The 19,387-nt window shown below is 36.9% G+C and overlaps 1 protein-coding gene across 7 annotated transcripts in view; it reads left to right on the top strand.

Moving 5' to 3' along the window:
* The window catches only part of LOC124275423 (choline transporter-like protein 1), a 233,797-nt gene that overhangs the window by 71,914 nt on the left and 142,496 nt on the right, over nucleotides 1-19,387 (top strand). For 2 of the 7 annotated variants that reach the window (XM_046710984.1, XM_046710983.1), the window contains one exon: nucleotides 312-445. The exons of 3 other annotated variants lie outside the window; for them this stretch is intronic. The gene's annotated coding sequence lies outside the window, so the exon portion shown is untranslated. Of the gene's footprint in view, nucleotides 1-311; nucleotides 446-7,355; nucleotides 7,436-19,387 lie in introns of those variants that run through there. 2 more of the 7 variants (XM_046710986.1, XM_046710988.1) reach the window with 2 other exon arrangements.

Genomic DNA, 19,387 nt, shown 5'->3' with positions numbered 1-19,387 from the left:
AATTGCGGTTTGCCCTGATTTTGTTCGTAGAGATTTTCAGCACGATACCTGAGCTCAAGGGTTTCACCAAAGATCCATATGTATGAGCTCTACCTGCATCACACAAGGCTTTCCATCAACATTATTCTGGGATACTGTTCAAAACAGAATTAAAACTCACTCACTTTTATGAAACCCAAAATACTTGTGAATATTAATAAATAAATGTCATGAAAGGGAGATAATTTGTTCCAGAAACATTCTACCTCAGGCACACAAAAGAACACAAAAGAACACAATGTCCTGAAGTGTGTTGTTTGTCTGTTCCACAGAAAAGAACTATATGACTTCAAATAGTGACCTTTCAAAGCCCACAAGACAATACCCACTACCTTTGTGGTCTACTGGATAGAGGTCAGTTAAGTTTGATCACTGGCTGCATCATACCAGAAGATGTTGAAAAATGGTACGTTTTGTTACTCATCCTGATGCTTGCATTGAGGGCATACAACAAGGACTGGCTGGCTGAAGTCTATCCATGTTAAACTGAGGCAGGGTATATAAGCCAGCACGATAAGAATGGCATTAGTACATTAACAGCAACACAAATATCCACAAGCTTGCACATCACTACACGAGTCAGATGTGTTGAATGTGATGTTAAACTCCTCTTCACCTCAGTTCAGCTCCAACAGCGACGAAGCTGTATCCAGCAGTATTCACTTGCCTATCTCTGGCCACTGTCACAGACTGTGAGTCTGTAAGTGAGTGAGTAAGGTTTTACTCACTTTGTTTAACAATTTTCAACAATATCACGGCTGGGAACACTATAAATGGGCTTCATATATTGTACCCATGTGGGGAGTTGAACCTGGGTCGAACACTTAACTATCCACAAGACTACCACATAATCCTTCACAGACTGCAGTGACAAAGTCTGTCAAATGAATTGTCTGGAGCAACAGTGCTTGTGCTTATGGTATCTTGATTCTCATAAAGTATTTACAACAAACTGAAAATTACATTCAGTCCTTTGTTATTGTTCCAGGGTGAACACCTTAGCTTATAAGGTATCATCAAAATATATGACAGATGAACCGTAACTGTTAGCACTTGACCAATGATCACCTGATCGAGGATCTTTGAATGTCACATGACATATCAAGCTTCCATGACAACAAAGGCCGCCTGTCTTTGTGAACCAGCGACTACCTTAACAGAAAACCAGTATATATTTCACTTACATAGTATGTCCTCCGATAGCTATGGCACTGTTCATTAAGGTTGCTGGTTGTGCAGACAAACCTCAGCGTAGGAGACATCGTCATTGTTTACATGGCTGTTATTGTCCTTTTGTCTTCACCATTGATGGTCAGCTTGAACCGTTTTACCTTCTTGTGTACACTGTAACCAGATAACGCCAAAGTGGCCGCGAATTCAGGAGAATGCAGGCTCATAGAAAACCTTTAATGAATTCTTTGATATATTTATTGGATTAATTGTGTAGCCAGACCATTGAGCTTTTAATTAAATGGGCGTGTTGGTGTTTTTGAGGGTTGTTCCTCTGCAACCTGTAATAGTCAGTTGCCTGGCTCGTGTCATTCTTAGTGACTATTGCATGTGTTACATGCTTGTGTTGTTCAATCGACATTTTGACATTTTTTAAGAATATCTGATTATGAGAGATGTACATGATATTGAGCTTTATTGTCTGAAAAGAAAACCTTTCAAGAAAGTTATCATGTGATATTTCCATGTGGTTCTGAAAAAAATTATCTTCTTTGATGAATTTTATGGAATTCATTGTAACAGTGATATTACAAAGAAGGCAAAAATTTATAGATAACACAACTTTGAAGGTGCATTTCTACAATACTTTGGCAATTGCAGGTTTCTTCATTTTTGGGATGATGATATGTTCTCCGAGTATCGGACTATCTATGATTAAAAAAAACAAGACCTTAATTACTAATATTCTGTATCTGTAGCAAAGATTTTATGAAAAAGAAAAAACATTTGAGACCCTACATTCACTGTTATAAATGACATAGGCATTTACATGTGACCTTGCCCACCTGAAGAAGGAGCACCTGTTGTGAGTGGAGGTCAAGGTCTTTTTACTTTTGGTCCCAGAAGCCTGCTTTGTCAGGAAAGTAGTGTTGGCTTTGGTAATTTGATGATGATGACATTTTGAAAATGTATGATGCACATTGCAAGCAGTCTGCTCATGATTTATTCACAGTTACCTTGGCAAAAACTATTATCAGGGTATGATCAGAATTAAGGAAGATTCAACCGGTGTCTTGTATCCTGTCAAGAAGACTTACATCAACATTGTAGACATGTTGGGAAAGAAGAAGCCATTGAAGAACTCTCTGCAGAGGAAAGGCCAGGGTAGAAACAGTTAGGTTCAGCTTGCTCAAATACCACAGCTACAGAATTATTCCAAGCACTGCATATATCATCACTTCCGATGTAGGGATTGAGCCTGAAGACTGTTCCAGAAAAAAACATTTACCATCATTTCTTCCAATGGCTTAGAGGGTATGTGATTAATGCTGCGTAGCGACAGATGAAAAAAATGGTCGCCGCAGAATGGTATGTTTTATGGTAGAAATAGCAATACATGTGGATTGACCTGTAAGTTGTTGGGGCCAAGGTACATGATCGGTAGGTAGTCTTGCCAAGGCTCAGAACTGAATGATAGGTTCAGGGATGTGTAGTACTTCTTTTCTTATAATAGGCAAGATGAGATAAGCAGAGGGTACAGATTCCTGCCATTTGTTGGGACAACTTGTTCTCATTATTTTTGTTATCAAGAAATTAATATTTATTCTGCAGAGACTTGTGCAAGTCTACATGATCAGAAGTTTAACGTGTGAAGGTTTTCTTAAAAATTGTTTGATGACAATCTGAGATATTGAAGTATGGTCTGATTTGAAATATGCATGAGGTAGACTGAAAATTTTATTCATCTGATTGAGACATGATGTTTCATTTTGCTGACAATATTTGTCAACTAATTATTTTATGACTAATAAGGAAAACTAAATTGTAAGAATGTTGCGTATTTCTAGTTGTTGGCTCCAAGACATGGGAAGAACCATTTTGTCTCTGTATTTGTCTTTTGTCACATTGTTTACATAAACTCTTTGTATCATCACAATTTGATAGAGATTCCTAACTCATGCTCACGATATTGTTGGAGTTCCAGCTGCAATAAATTCTGCTTTTGGCAAAGATTTCTTATGAATATGGAAACGGTTTTGTCACTTCCATATTGTTGAAAAGGTTTATGTCACTTTCTTATCTGAAGACTTCAAAGATTCACTGAAAAAGACTCATATATGCTGTTCAAATTAGAAAAAAGGAAATATCAAGTTTTGGTGAAATGTTGAAAGCTGACAGGTCTTACTACCAATATGTCCAGATGTAACTCCATACAGCATCTATGTATTTTTTAACTGTCATGGAAACACATATTTTGCTTACAGCTCATTCACCATCAAAGGGCTGATAGATTCCTAGGAATTTGTTGGGAGTGAGTAAGTGAGTTAGCTTTACACTGCATTCAGCAATATTCCAGCTATATGGCGGCGGTCTGTAAAATAATCGAGTCTGGACCAGACAATCCAATGATCAACAGCGTGTGCATCGATCTACCCAATTGGGATACGATGACATGTCAACCAAGTCAGCGAGCCTGACCACCCGATCCCATTAGTCGCCACTTACGACAAGCATGGGTTACTGAAGATCAATATTCTAACCCGGACCTTCACGGGTAGAATTTGTTGGGACACCTTGCTTTACCATATGATTTGAGTCATTATCCCATTATATCATATATATATATAATAACTATTTCCATGGAGTTTTCACAACTCATTACTCACTGGCATTTATTTTAATGGTGATTGGTGGCCCGAGCTTGGTCACTTGACTGACTGTTTGTCGTTGTACCACAACAAAGTGGGCTATTGCTCCAGACTGTCATCACTCGATTGCCTGGTCCAGACTCAAAAGGCTGCCATCATATGGCATCAGTATTTCTGGGCATAGCATAAAGTGACAAAAGCTTACATTTTAAGAAAATTGTGTAAGAAGGTGCTACTGGTAGAGCAGAAAATGTGAACACCTGGTGTCATGACTTATTTTCAGTGATTCATTTAAACAGTTTTCATCGCTATTTTGGCCTTTATGCTCAAATCAGTTTTGGCAGATCATCAAGGCTGATTATTCTCTGGCATCAGCATTCTGAAACGTGCAATAACATATTTGTGAATTACCTGTGTAATCTCATTCAGTCAAATCAAGTATTGGTGTAGTATTTGAAATCAATCAGTTGATCATGTCAATCAATAATTATGGTTCCTTAAGTGAAACATTACCATAAACTACACAACGAAAATGAGCACTTGATTGATTTCCTCATTAGACAGGAAATTGTTATGGGTGTTTGGCGACACACTTAACTGTTCAATCTCTGTTTACACAGAAGCGAACAGAAGCCATTCCGTGGATTCTTATGCAGCCATTTGCTACACACAGATCAAAACTCTGTGTTAGAAGTCGCATACCTTCACTGAGACCAGAATCAGCTGGCATTGATTTCGTGCCTTGTGTAATCGACAATCGTTTTCCTTGACTAATGTATTCATAGATTATACATAAATCACTCAACTGCCTAATCATATTGTTAAAGATGTCATTCGTCTGCAGTAATGCATTTTGTGTTTTCTAATCAACTAATGGAAAGATATGTAATTAGTGTTGTTATTTTGCCTTTTAACTTTCGGCTAGACTAACAACTAGTCTCTGAAATGAACATATTTTACTGAAAAAAGTTCATAGTAAAAAAAAATATAATATAATGAAAAGGAGCCCTGAGACTTTCTTCATTTGAGGAAATCTAGACTTGATGCATTTTCTAGACTTGCGTGGGCTTTCTTATATATATTTGCTTCAGGGTCTGTATGACAGACTACTTTTCGGCTAATGGCTGCCCGAGGAATCTGAGGCATTTGATATATATGTATAGAGCTGCTGACCATCATTGACCAAACCTGAATCACTGTTGATGTCATGCCGACAGCAATGTTAATAACATGACAATAATAATGATATCACAGTCAGTCATTGTTGAACAAATGGTGTGCAATGATATCACAGTGATTGTGGTGTCACAATCTTATCATTGTTGATATAGCATGTAATAACATCTGTATAATTATGATGTTACAGTTGTTGATTTCAGTGTAATAACAATGATGTCACAGTCTGTTATTGTTGATATCATGTGTAATAGCATCACAACAGTAATGATATCACAATCTGTTATTGTTGATATCATGTGTAATAGCATCACAACAGTAATGATATCACAGTCTGTTATTGTTGATATCATGTGTAATAGCATCACAACAGTAATGATATCACAGTCCGTTATTGTTGATATGTGTAAATAGCATCACAATAGTAATGATATCACAGTCTGTTATTGTTGATATGTGTAATAGCATCACGACAATAATGATATCACAGTCTGTTATTGTTGATATAACGTCTATAAACAACATAATAATGTGGGCGTCACAGGGTTTAAATATGAAATAATGTCCCGTCACAGTATGTCACACCTTCCTGACCACTTATTTTCATCAAAGTTGTCACTTGTAAAACCTGTGTTACTCTCATCCTACATAAAGCTGACACTGCCATGCAACTGATCCAGTCATTTCAAACTCAAGATCACAAGGATCTCCTACAAACTAGACCCGTGAAGATCCGGGGTAGAATAGGTCTTCAGCAACCCATGCTTGCCACAAAGGGCGACTATGCTTGTCGTAAGAGGCTACTAATGGGATCGGGTGGTCAGGCTCGCTGATTTGGTTGACACATGTCATCGGTTCCCAATTACGCAGATCGATGCTCATGCTGTTGATCACTGGATTGTCTGGTCCAGACTCGATTATTTACAGACTGCAGCCATATAGCTGGAATATTGCTGAGTGCGGCGTAAACCTAAACTCACTCACTCCTACAAACTATGCTATACCAATCCTACTCAAAATAGTTAAGGATCATGACATTATGATCTAAAGTAACCTGAAGGGTAGTCCTTAACAGTTTTGAGTAGTATACTACAGTAAACAAGAAACTGATGCAGGGAATTCATGATAAGTTATTACCAGGGTACATAGAGTCAACACACATGGCATACAGCTAATGCAATAAGATATGTGTGGTAGGCGAGAGTCATGGAACCTGTCAGTGTGGAATGAAAGAACGCCATCATTCAGATGTATGCGGAAATGTATATCATTGGCTTCACAGAGGACTGATTCATGGCTTTTGGGTGACAACACCTGTACCAAACATTGAAGTTTTTACCAGAATGTTTAATTGTCCAAAAATGCAACACAGTAGTCATATGTCATACCTGTTCTGTGCTCGAAATTAATGACATTATGATTTATTTGTAACACATGAATTAAAACATCACAGTACTTTCCAAAACTTTGTCATTACTGGTTGTTGTTGGCCAATACAGAATGTTAAAATGTCTGAGACTAACTGTCCTAGTATGATTAATGACCTTTTATAACAAGCAGGGGTTGCCAAGGACAGATTGTAACCCACATCTTCATGGGGGAATGGTGTTATGACAATCACAGTAACTTTCATATTCTTAGAATGGAACATGTTTGTTTTTTTAGTTTGAAAGTTCATAGTTAAATGATTTGACAAGCCTACTTATATAAGGAATTCCTGTCAGTTGTTTCAAGTGGTTCTAATTCCAGTGTTTTGTGTATATGAAAAGGACATGAAGTAATTACGTAAAGGAGGACAATTTAGGAATATCTCTCAGGCAACTCGAAAATGTCAGCTTGCAGAACATTTCTGCTTCTGTAGGATTAACATGCTGCAGGAACTGATACCTCATCTCCAGGCAACAAACAATTTTTATTCAGTCCGAAAAACCCTGGACATGCGTGCAAGCAGGTGGGCTCATAATAATTGATCACGGCCACCGCCATGTGTTAATGCTCCATGCTGGATACAACAGCTCTGGTCATTCAATCATAACATCTAATCATTAAGACTACTTAAACATATTTCTGTAAATATTCATTGTCCGATTCAGACGATTGGGACTTTTCCCCCTGTTCCGTAGTGTCTGACAAGCAGTGTTTTCATTACGGGATGTCTGTCAGCTCGTTAGGGCATACAAGGAATGTCTGTGACAAAACAAAGCGGTGTGGGTTACGCAGCTACAAGAGGTACTATGGTACTTCTCCGCTACACTTAAACAGCATTCTGCCAGCAGGTATTCACCGACTGCCAGCACTGACAGTTGTTTCTGTCAATAAGACGTCCCATGTCTATAGCACTCGTCTATTTCTCTCGTCCATAGCTCTTGTACATTGCGGGCAGGTGTGATGAGTTTCAGGAGGTAAGGCTTCCACGCACCATGCATGTTATTACTGTGAACTCATTAGTGTTTTTTTTCAATTCTTGCTTCTTTTGTAGGGATCACAAGGGACAGGATATTTATTTTTTTGAACATGTTATATGGGACATTTATTTTTTACTATGCCACAGGGAAGGTTGTTGAGATTACAGATTTTTACGTGAATTCATGCTAATTAATGTATCTCATTGAAAATTTGAGTAAGTAACATCTAAAGAATTGTTTTTGTGAGAATTTTGTTTAATTTGTTTTTATGTGGCTGGATATTGTTCCATTCATTAGCTTGATGGATTTGTTCAGGGTTTTTCATGTATCTCCTTGATGAAAACGTGGCCAAGTCTGATTGTGTACTGTCAAGCAGACAAGTTAATCAGAGGAAGTATATTAAGTAAATGATCACCTGTGCTGAAGTCACTCCCTCCTTTAAGCCAATTAACATCAGGTAATTGCATACTTGAAAACCTGTAAACATCTTACCATGAATTTTTAACAACTTTCAAATTTGATTGAATTTCGTTTCATTCATCCACAAGATCAGTCAAAAAGGTGAAAAGTTTGTTTCAAAGGGTAAAAAATAATTCAGTTTACGTTTTAAGATAAGGTTTCATTTACCTGTTCCAGCATTGTAAGTTTAAAAAGTTAAGCTTCTCAAACTCAAACAACTTTTACAGTATGTCTATACTATTTGAGCTAGTAACACAAAATTGATAAGTTTGCCTGCACTGATGAATTTGAGAGCTGGTTCTGTGCTGCAGTACAAAGTGTATGTGATGTCATAAAGTACACACCCGTGAAGGTCCGGGTTAGAATATTGATCTTCAGTAACCCATGCTTGTTGTAAGAGGCGACTAACGGGATCGGGTGGTCAGGCTTGCTGACTTGGTTGACACATGTCATCGGTTCCCAATTACGCAGATTGATGCTCATGCTGTTGATCACTGAATTGTCTGGTCCAGACTGGATTATTTACAAACCGCTGCCATATAGCTGGAATAATGCTGAGTGGTTAAACTACAAACAAACAAAACAAACTACAAAATAGTTTGTGAAGTCATTAAAGATCAGGTTTTGACATTTTTTTGATGAAAATGAAAAGTTTTGATATTGCTTGTTTTAGGCTGGTAACAACAATAATAACATTATACTGACTGACTGAGTTTAGTTTTACGCCGCTTTTAGCAATATTCCAGCAATATCAAGGCGGGGGACACCAGAAATGGGCTTCACACATTGTGCCCATGTGGGGAATCGAACCCGGGTCTTTGGCGTGACGAGCCAACGCTTTAACCACTAGGCTACCCCACTGCCCCACAATAACATTATATATAGTGGTAACAATATATAAGCCACAAAAAACATTTCCTAAATCATAACAAATCTCTGATATATGCTGAGACATTTGTTTCCAGCCTCAGTCAGACAGCAGCATGCTCCTTGTGGAGCTGAGTCTCCATCTAATCGAAGGAGTGTACTGATACACCTTTCATTCTAAACAGAACATGTCAATTATCAGTTTAAAACTTATTCTATCTGCAGATATCATAATCTTCTTCATACCTCATAGCTTACAAATGATTGACTTAATCTAGATTGAAGCAAGATTCAGGAAATATGAAACTAGTATGTACTCTAGGGGGTGATAATGAAAGTTGAAAATAAGTCCATAATCTTTAAAGTTTGGTCCCAGATTGGATTATATTTTGTTTCATGTTAATGCAAAGTAAGACAACTTCACTCTTTTTTCTCAGATGGTTTAATGTGGTAGTAGTTAGTGTGTATTTCTGGTATGGTAAAGGGTTAAGTTGTTAATGTGTATTTTTATTATGGTTAGTGAGTGAGTGAGTTTGGCTTTTACCGCTTTTAGCAATATTCCAGCAATATCAACGGGGAACACCAGAAATGGGCTTCACACATTGTACCCATTTATTATGATTAAAGGGTTGTTAATTTTATTATGTTGTTAATGTGTATTTTTTTTATTATGATTAAAGGGGGTTAAGTTGTTAATGTGTATTTTATTATGATTAAAGGGGTTAAGCTGTTAATGGTTTGATTTAATTATGATTAAAGGGGTTAAGTTAAATGTGTATTTTTATTATGATTAAAGGCGGTTAATGTATTTTTATTATGATTAAAGGGTTAAGCTGTTAATGTGTATTTTTATTATGATTAAAGGGTTAAGTTGTTAATGTGTATTTTTATTATGGTTAAAGGGGTTAAGTTGTTAATGAGTTTTATGGTGTCGTTAAGAGCTAGTTGTTGTTTCTTTGTCCATGTTGAGTGGTGCTCATTACATCACCCACAGGTTTCTCTGTATCTGATTTGATACAGCTTAGTTTACTGACTGGTGTGAAACAGTATTTACCCAATATAGTGAGTGAGAGTGGTTTTACGCTGTTTTTAGCAATATTCCAGCAATATCACGGCGGGGGACACCAGAAATGGGCTTCACACATTGTACCCATGTGGGGAATCGAACCCGGGTCCTCAGCATGATGAGCAAATGCTTTAATCACTGGGCTACCCCACCGCCCCTTACCCAATGTAGCCTCATGAATCTTGCCGGTGATTATTAAAAATGATCTTTTACATATCAGTCACCTGTATAGTGCTGAAGCAATTGTGAACACATGCCCTTACCCCTGAAAAGGATCCCGAGGAAAAACGACTCTCTTAATCACTTGAAATTTGCTTATGATCCAACAGTATTTGGTTGAATGGAAGCATGACTTAAAGAGGTAGCTACAGCGATAGTATAACACATCTTCTTATCTGAAGAGTTCCTCCGAGATAAGACTGTGGGAAGAGCATCAGTGCAGGTATACTCTCACAGTGGTTTTATATATAACGTTGCTGATTGCCAGTAAATATCCAGCATACTTGAATGCCACAAAATATGTGGATGCGTTCCTCGTTGAAAGAGTTGGATAACGCTTTAGTTGTATGAAACTATTGCATCTTTGAAGTGCTGATACTGTGTTTACGGCCAAAGATTGTTGGACTTTGAGGATGTTTTTGTTGATTGTCAGTTGTGTAAATGTACTCTTGGTTTGTGCTAAAAGCCGTTATGCCAGTATTTGTGGAGCAAAAAAGTTATCGCTATCATAATTTCATTACTTTTCCATTAAGTTGCATATAATGTACGTGTAAATGCTTCTATAATTCAGAGGTATAGAAGAGCCAGCATGCCTGCTGATTTTTAAGATTGGGCTTTTTAAAACATGCCAAGGTTAATTCAGTGCAATTGTTTACGGTCCTTTCCAGGATGGATGGCATTTGAGTTCTTTTTAAAAGTCACAACAAGTCCAGCCTGGTTATTGGTGTTCTAGGCAGCTCTGCAGTAATATCAATGTTAAGATTGTGTTGTATGATGGCCAAGTGGTTATGGTGTATGCTTGCCAATGGCAAGGGTTTTATTTCCCACATGAGTGTCCATGCCAAAATGAACATGACTGCACCTGTCACGATGTTGATAGAATATGTCTTGTACCCATGAAGATCCAGGTTAGAATTGGTCTTCAGTAACCCATGTTTGTCCTAGGCAACTAACTGGTAAGCCTTTTGACTTGGTTGACACATGTCATTGTATCCCAAATGCAAAGATCAATGCTCATGCCGTTGATCACTGGATTGTCTGGTCCAGACTCGTTTATTTACAGACCGCTGCCATATAGCTGGAATATTGCTAAGAACAACAAACAAACAAGAATATGTCTTAAAGAGACATAAAACCTGTCTTACCCACCCTGGTGTCTTAATCCATTACAGCGGTAGAATTAAGCATGCTAAAGGCACCTAAGAACCAAATTCACTCACTCACTCTTTGTGTCTCACTCACTTTGCGTATATGGGTAGCACAAGGATTTTGTGTCATGTATTTCTGTGGAATGTTAATGGGCATGCTGGTTTAATAACAAAAAAAAATCAACAAAATTATCTGTCAAAATGGCATAATTTAGTAACAATGTAATAATGTTTCAGCTGCGAGTGAAATTAGGAATTTGCTTATAATCAGTGGTATTTCAAAATCAATCAGTGGTTATGTTATTGGACCAGATGTGCTTCTCAGTTACAAGGAGGATGTGCTTTATTCTGTTAAAACCAGGGCGTAGCTGACTGATTGTGAAGAACTGTTTCTTACTGGTCTTTTCATTGGTCAGTATATTCGGATTCCTGAGCAAAGAGTCACCTGATCCACATTTCCACATTAGAAAAGGATACATATATCCATAAGAAGATCACAGATTTTTGATTTGTAAAATATACATTGTTTAGTGTGATATACCACCCCAAAGACGTTTAATACCACATAATTCTGTCATATTACAGTAGTATGCCATGACAGATGAACTATGATGAACAGGTGGTCCTTCATTGTGTGAAAATATGGTATTTACTATGTCATAGGATGGCTGAGGATACAGCTGGACGCGATGTCCGAAATCCGGACTATTTAGGTCTGATAGGTAGCTGGCAAGATCTGGGTTAGAACTGATCTTCAGCAATACATGCTTGTCGTAAGAGGAGATGTGATAGGGCGGAAAGCCTCCTGATTTGGTGGATACATGTTGTATCTCAGTTGCGTAGACCGATGCTCACAATTTCAATCACCTGATTGTCTGATCCAGACTTGTTTTGCTCATTATATAGGCGAAATATTGCTGGGTATGGCATGAACACCGACCCACTCACTCACTCACTCACTCACTCACTCACTCACTCACTCACTCACTCACTCACTCACTCACTCACTCACTCACTCACTCACTCACTCACTCACTCACTCACTCACTCACCCACACCACTCACTCACTCACTCACTCACTCACTCACTCACTCACTCACTCACTCACTCACTCACTCACTCACTCACTCACTCACTCACTCACTCACTCACTCACTCACTCACTCACTCACTCACTCACCAAGTAATTAGCACATGTGGGATGCAAACAAACAATCGTTAATGAGATCCTTTGATACCTAGGGGACACAGTGAATTTGCAACTGGCTTTTGGGATAATCAGCAAATGACAATCCATTAAATTAACGACTACGGATAGTGCAGGGGCATGTGACACCAAATTGTTCCAATAATGTTGATCGGATGTAGCATTTATGGGTCCCCATACACTGATCAATCTTTTTGTTTTGCATACCTACGGATGTTGCATGGCATGTTTTTGTGTTAATTGCATCCAGCGGCTATCGGGTGTTTGAATGGTGTATTTCAAACCAGATCTGACGGTGTTGATAGAGAATCGACTATCACAGACTAACCATCAAACGGTGTACTATCATCACACAGCAATATCTGCTACTTCATGACAGCTCAGGTATTATCAGATCCTAATGGCTTATACTGTTTAGACTGACTGACTGACTGAGTTTGGTTTTACCCTGCTTTTAGCAATATTCAAGCAACATCACAGCGGGGGACACCAGAAAAGGGCTTCACACATCATACCCATGTGGGGATTCGAACCCGGGTCTTCAGCGTGATGAGCCAATACTTTAACCATTAGGCTACCCCACCGCCCCTTATACTGTTTAGACGGACAGTGGGGTAGCCTAGTGGTTAAAGTGTTCGCTCGTCACGCCGATGACCTGGGTTTGATTCCTCACATGGGCACAATGTGTGAAGCCCATTTCTGGTGTCCCCCTCCGTGATATTGCAGGAATATTGCTAAAAGCTTACTCACTATTCTGTTTAGCATATCAAGTGACAAAAAACTATTGTAAACTTAAGTTGAGTCAATTTTTTTTATTAAAAAGATAAACATAAACTGGCCATTAGTAACTGCTTCATGTAACTAAAACCTCTATCTCAGTTGTGATGTCATGTTGTAAAACCTCTATCTCAGTTGTGATGTTATGTTGTAAAACCTCTATCTCAGTTGTGATGTCATGTTGTAAAACCTCTATCTCAGTTGTGATGTCATGTTGTAAAACCTCTATCTCAGTTGTGATGTCATGTTGTAAAACCTCTATCTCAGTTGTGATGTCATGTTGTAAAACCTCTATCTCAGTTGTGATGTCATGTTGTAAAACCTCTATCTCAGTTGTGATGTTATGTTGTAAAACCATATATAAGTAGTTTTAATGTTTGATATATGGGAAACATTGTTTGTGGCGATGAAACGAAAGCAGAACCAGCTGTCCTAGTGTTTCCACAGATCATCATTCACATAGAGATGACAGCGAAACTGAATGATCGTAGCACATGAGACTTCTTCGCAATGGCGTCAGCACTGTAACCGTGTTGTGTGACATCTTGGAACTACTTGAGTGTTATCAATGCCATGTTGCTGCTTGTTGAATCCTGTAGGACATTCCTCAATGCACAACTTTTTATCTGTTTGCTCATCCATTTGCTCATCAAGCACGCAAACATATGGGAATTATGATGCTAGCTTCTATAGATTTCCAGCCATATGTCGTGAAAGTTTTTTGTTCTATCAGTAATTAGCAACTGTAGCTCTTAACACTGTGTGATTCATTTCTTTTTATTGATAAAGTAATGCACAGCGACCTCCATATTCAAAATCATACACAGCGACCTCCATATATAAAAATAATGCACAGCGACCTCCATATATAAAATAATGCACAATGACATACATATTTAAATAATTCCCTGTGATCTACATATTTCAATAATGCATAATGGCCTACATATTTAAGTAATGCACTGTGTCCTACATATTTGGAATAATGCACAGTGACTATATTTTAAATAATGCACATATTGCATATTGACCTATATATTTGAATAATGCTCTGTGACCTACACATTTTCAATAATGCTCTCTGACCTACATATTTTCAATAATTCCCTGTTTTCTACATATTTCAATAATACATAATGCCCTACATATTTAAGTAATGCACTGTGGCCTACATATTTTGAATAATGCACAGAGACTATATTTTAAATAATGCACATATTGCATATTGACCTATATATTTCAATAATACACTGTGACCTACATGTTTTCAATAATGCACTGTGATCTACATATTTACAATAATGTGCAACAGTTTGTATGCATAACATACTCTTTGAAGGATACAAGTGTTGTATGAGGAACAGGCACACCGCCAGTATCCACTGGTCTTACTGTTTGTGAACATATATGAGAAATAGATATCTATCTATGTTTAATTCCTATTTGAAATGTATCTTCGAGCCCCCCAATCATGTTCCTTGACACAATCCTCTGCTTGTTACAATGGAGTTATGATTAGGCAGCCTGTACATGCAGGCATAGCAAGAATAAACCTTGCAGTGTATTGCAGTAGTTGGAATCCAACACTTGACAGTAAATAGATGGAATATGTATTCATTTTCTTACATTTGACAGTAGATATCCACAGATGGAATATGTATTCCTTTTCTTACATTTGACAGTAAATATCCACAGATGGAATATAAATTCCTTTTCTTACATTTGACAGTAAATATCCACAGATGGAATATAAATTCCTTTTCTTACATTTGACAGTAAATATCCACAGATGGAATATGTATTCCTTTTCTTACATTTGACAGTAAATATCCACAAATGGAATATAAATTCCTTTTCTTACATTTGACAGTAAATATCCACAGATGGAATATAAATTCCTTTTCTTACATTTGACAGTAGATATCCACAGATGGAATATGCATTCCTTTTCTTACATTTGACAGTAAATATCCACAGATGGAATATGTATTCCTTTTCTTACATTTGACAGTAAATATCCACAGATGGAATATGTATTCCTTTTCTTACATTTGACACATTTGACAGTAAATATCCACAGATGGAATATAAATTCCTTTTCTTACATTTGACAGTAAATATCCACAGATGGAATATAAATTCCACAGATTATTTCTTTTCTTACATTTGACAGTAAATATCCACAAATGGAATATAAATTCCTTTTCTTACATTTGACAGTAAATATCCACAGATGGAATATGCATTCCTTTTCTTACATTTTACAGTAAATATCCACAAATGGAATATAAATTCCTTTTCTTACATTTTTCCTTATTTTCTTGAGGAGATTTATATTTCACTAAAGAGACCAGTAAGGAAGAAGGGCCTTAATGTTTAGTTTTACATTACTGCATTGAATACAAATGTTATAAAATCCCTTTTTGAGACAAATTAACACATATTTTCTCCAATTTGCCTGATAAGAATAGGAATCCTAGTTAATCCTGAATTTTTACCATATAAAATACAATTGTAAATATTGCATCTATTTAAATAATGTTTTAAACGATTACAATACGATTGTGAGAGTACTCATGCCCTCTGCCACTACTAACAGTGCAATATATGCCAGATTGGATCTTTCTATACCCAAACTTGCCACATCTTGACGGTCACAGTAAGCTGATTAGCAAGTCTTCTCCAAACATCTCTACCATTTTACGTCCTTTCAGAACATAGTTTCACCGAACTGACACATTTTTCTAGAGCTTCTTTAATTATCAACCATTGTACAACCATGGATCCACAAAACAAGCAAGATTAAGTACCAACTGTTGGCGTACAGTTAGCTATGTGAATGTCTATCAGCGGAGGAGGATTCACATGGAATCTGGATTCTTGCAATGCTTGTAGAAGCTTGTGAAGGATGTTTTCAGCTTATGAGCATACCGTCAAGGATTCCTCCAATTAGTATAGTGAGTTTCTTTCCAAGAGTACTTTGTGAATGATTCTTTTTTAGATCAGTTTTTTCGGCCAGACAGATCTGTTAATATCCATTGACTATGTCAAGGTCACAGGAATGCTGTAAATTACGTTTGGTATGAATATAACATACATATCGTCTGTGTCTTTGCTTTGATGGAAGAACGTGCAATGATAAGCAGGCTGACTGCCTTGTGCTGTGAATTTGATGAGACAAAAATCAATCTTTGTTCGGTTATCCCCCGTGAGAGTGGGACTTAAAGAAATATTGATGTTTTCAATAGGTTTCTTTTTGTAGTTACCGTTAATGGTAAGAAGAATTCACTTTGTCTCATCTGGGGAAGGATGTAGGTTACTCTGACATTATTCATTTTCATGGCTCATTATGGATCAGTGGCCGTGGTTGTCCTTGTCCTGGCTCTTGTGGGATGTAAAGGCTCTTACGTAGTTACAGGACTGACCGGACGACTATTGTATCTTTGGGGCAGTTGAGGGGCCGGGATTATAGCAGGAGATAAATGCTTCTTTGTCTTGTATTTACCCTGCAGCGGAGACGGGGCTTTATTGCAAGCTCCATCAGTGTTGTTTCAATGAATCATTTGGTTTCAGTTTACAACAATCATATCATGGAATCTGTCATTGATTTACTTTCCTGTTATTGAGTAAAAAGGGAAAATAACATTTTCATATTCATAAGAAATCGCTACTGAAAGCTGATCTAATTACAACTACAACTTAAGCATTTGTTATGAATCAGTATCAAATAGTGATGGTATCTGGTGGTCGCAATAAGGTGAGCTTATTCTGTTCATCACAAACACATGCAAAGGCAAGGGAATATTTCACCTTAAATAATAAACATGTGTTACAAGTCAGTAATTTTCACAATGTTGTGCAGATATTAAAATTAGATGCTTGTTTATTTGTTATTGTTTAGCACCATTTTAGTATTCCAACAAAATGTCAGCTCCCCGTAAATACATTCTGAATCAAGCGAACCAGTGATTGGTATTATGACGATATGTCCAATGTGTATAACCTTTCTTTTGTCATTCCGAATTTGTCATAGCTGCAAATTTATAATTATGTAATCCATCTTGAAGTTATAACAAGTTTTCAAGGATGTATGAGATTATATTACTTAAAATTCCTGTCTTTTTCTCATTTTTATCTTCTTTTCCATTCAGATATATGTGTCCTTGTATGTGGGTGGTTTGTCATTTTGATATATAGTTTTTAAGAAATTAACATTTTAACAAAATTTTAACACTATGAAAACTAAATTTGTATTTGTAAATATATCTTCAGAAATAGTTGTAATGAAAATATGTTTTGTCACCGTATTTCCAATTTATTCCAAAAACACATTTGGAAGGCCCATCTGGTCATATTTCAATCTTATCTCTGGATTTCCTAATGCTGTTTGATGTGTCAAATGTTGTTATATCAAGGATGTCCTTCAACCGAAACAAATGATTTTACTAAGTGCACATTACCATTGTAGAACACGAAAATACACAGAAATATCAATACTTTCCTTTAAGAATTGGTCAAGATGGACATGAGGACCCTTGTTAGTAATGATTGACACTTGGCCGCTGTCAATATCGCCGACATATGGTCATTATCAGTTCAGTCTTTGTCATTTCCGTGGAAACTGATTATTGTCCAGGCCCTGTTTGTTCTGTGTAAACAAAAAGTAGATGAAATTTTACAGAACAAATTGTGATTAAAAGTCAGAGGTGCTGCACATGGTATCTGACCTCGTTACTCTTTATTTTCGCTTGTTTTGCCCCATGTCAACAGATCGTATAGGTGCAACAACGACGGTTCGTGTTCATCGATGTCAGTCAATCCAGCATTACTAGGGGTCAATTATACCAAAGCGTGTGTGCATATGTTTACTTCATCTCCAAAATCAACATCAGACTCGGAAAGGCTGCACGCTCACCAGGAACAAATTCAATAGCCATCGTTGAAGCAATATTGAGATTTTTTCGTCAAAATGAAAAATCTGTTTTAATTTTTATGGATCTTGAGCATGTTTATGTCATTATTCTAAATGTGCCCAGAACTATTTTAAATTGATAACCACATTGACATTCATCTAATGATGATTTGTGGAAAGAAAATGGGCCTGTCTTGAAACCAGGCAGTTATTGACGTCTTGCTTTTGTTTGAGTCTAAATAAACATGAAAATAGTAAATTGAAACTAATTGCACACAAGGGGTTCAAGAAGGGTTAAGATGTTGTAGTCAGTGATGAGAGTTACATAATGTGATTTCTTGTTTTTGTGTTTGTCTCAGTGGATTGTTGTTGGAAGTTTTAATTAGCAATTAGCAGAAATTACCTGAGAATAAACTACAAGGAACAGTTTAAATGACAGATTTCTTGTTTTTTACTATGATAGATAGTGATACATGTTTGATGAAAATGCAAGGCTCATTGTAACTTTCAGATTTATAAAACATCTCCACGAACATTTCTATATCTTAGATATGGTGCTGACAAATCCTGCAATTCTGGAGTAAACATTCCATCTATATTATGGTTGCCTTATTCCTGTGGGTACCACAAACACATACAGAAATGTCATAGCTATCCCTAGTGGTATGCCTACCTAACTGACAGACTTACCTTCCCAGACTATGACGTCATGGTATTATTGTTTGAAAACCTTCACAATTTTTTTCTGTTTGGGCCACACACCACATGTATTACAGAAGTGAGAGTGAAATAATCCAGAGGTACATTTAATAATAATTACTAACAATGTAGGTAATTGTTCCTATATGAGCCTACAATCATAGGATTCTGGCATGCCAAAGGGAGGCAAATCTTCCTTTTTAATTGACAACAAGGTCACTCAAGCCCCCTACTTGGGAGAAATGAGCAAAGGAGTAATTGGATTTTCCTTGTGTTATGGTATGTCCTTTCATGAGTCGTATATATCCTATGATGACTTTTGTTTATCTTACAGCTTTGTTTGTTAAAACTTTTAATCTCAATCCCCTTTTGAAGTTTCCAATCTTGTGAAAGGAAAAAAAAAGATTTCATATATATGTTTTTCACCGCAACACAGTTCAAATGACTGTGATAAAAAAAATCCTTCTCACAGTAGATGCTATCACAGGGCTCCTTTTACAAAAAGAAATCTTGCAATAAACTGAAACATTTTTCTTTGGCTGTTAATTGCAGGGTGTAATTTGAATTCTAAGAGACTGTTTAAAGCAAGAAGAG

Source organism: Haliotis rubra, unplaced genomic scaffold (genome assembly GCF_003918875.1).
Source record: "Haliotis rubra isolate DU_JTF1 unplaced genomic scaffold, ASM391887v1 Scf2, whole genome shotgun sequence".
NCBI classification, from domain to species: domain Eukaryota; kingdom Metazoa; phylum Mollusca; class Gastropoda; order Lepetellida; family Haliotidae; genus Haliotis; species Haliotis rubra.
The sequence above is the reverse complement of the archived record's forward strand: the minus strand, read 5'-3'. Positions and strand labels throughout refer to the sequence as shown.